This window comes from Suricata suricatta, chromosome 11, assembly GCF_006229205.1.
Source record: "Suricata suricatta isolate VVHF042 chromosome 11, meerkat_22Aug2017_6uvM2_HiC, whole genome shotgun sequence".
In the NCBI taxonomy this organism is placed as follows: Eukaryota; Metazoa; Chordata; class Mammalia; order Carnivora; family Herpestidae; genus Suricata; species Suricata suricatta.
The window spans coordinates 99,161,236-99,162,842 of NC_043710.1; positions in this window are offsets into that span (position 1 = coordinate 99,161,236).

Genomic DNA, 1,607 nt, shown 5'->3' on the forward strand with positions numbered 1-1,607 from the left:
TCAGGCCATGACCCCACGGTTCGTGGGATCAAGTCCAACACTGGGATTCCCTCTCTCTTCCTCTGTCTCTCTGCCCCTTCCCCCCACCAAAATAGTAAATAAATAATTTTTTAAATTTAAAAAAAATGTTTTTTAAACCCTCTCTTAGCAGAACACCACAGAGTATGGACTGTGCAGCTCCAGTGCCTGTCCTGACACCATGTCACCGCGGGCCTGTCAGGACCTGACCGAGCACTCGTTTTCCCGTTTGTAAAATGAAGATGGTGATCCCAGTCTCCAGCACTGTGTGAGAACGCAGCACAGCACTCCACTCACAGCAGGAACCTGATGATGTCAGTGTCCTTTCTGTTCTTTACTGGGGTAGTCAACAGTTAAAACACCCAACAAAACCAAACCAGAAGTGCAGAAGAGGCTTATATAAACATACCTCCAATTCTTATTATAAATAGGTTCCTGGCGTTGTTGTTGTTATATTTGTGATCCTGACCATTTATAGCAACCAAGAGAGTCCCTGCAATGAACGAGCCAGGCTGAGCTCTGGGCTCGTACTGTCTCACCTCTTACTGGTACTATTATAAAGGCTATAAGTCTCGAAGGTCTAAAGTCTTTGCTTACAAAATTTAACTCTGAAAATAAAGGCAACAGCTAGTGCTAATGACAGAAATGAAGAGCAACCGAAGATGTCTATAAAATGAAAAGCAGTTCATAAAACTATCTCCAAGAGAGCCTATGCTAGTTGTTTAAAGATGCATTTTGTTAAGGAAGTATGCAACAATAACATTAATGACTTTTCTAATTCTGAGACTATCCTAGGTTTGAATGCCTAGAACGAATGTCTCAGGTCACATCTCATGAATGTCAAGAAACACACATATTCTCAGGCTCAAAGACAGCTGCTCAGAGCACACTTAAATACACAGGTTGGAGCCTCAGTGGCTCACAAGAGCAGGCTCCCCTTATTGTACACACTTCCATTTCTGGTATAATGAAAACTGTGAGTCCAACCAGACAAGTAGCTTTTGTTCATTCACTGAACCACCATTTATTGAGCCTTCCCAGGAGGCTCAGAGACATCAAGAGGCTCTGGGAATAGCAGACAGGAAGGAATACACGTGGACGGCCACTGGTAAAATGAATACAGACAATGGAAGGTGACAGTACTTGTGGGTTTCCCACTCTTCTAAAGATATTCCTGAAGAGCTTCAGATTTTTGGCTCAGTTAACGAAGAAGTCATTTTTCTCAACTGTGACAGGATAATGTTATCATCACGACTAAGTCAGTGTGGTTGACCTCGGCCTAGCTTCTCGGTCCCGGATGCTGCCTGACCAGAAGAAAGTCACGGGTTATCATCAGGAAAGTGCAAAAGCAGAGCTCCCTGAGAAGCATTTTGGTCAGCGCCGTAAGATTACAGTGCCAGAAGAGGTCACTGTGATTGTAAGTGGCACATCGAAACCTGCTTCTTCTACATGAACAAACCTAACTCATTCGGACCTTACACTTTATAAAGTAAAGGTTAACTGTAAACATGACGACAATACACAACTACTAATGTCTTATCATGATGAAAGCTAAGCTTTTATCTCTTAATGCACAAACCTCTCCTCAA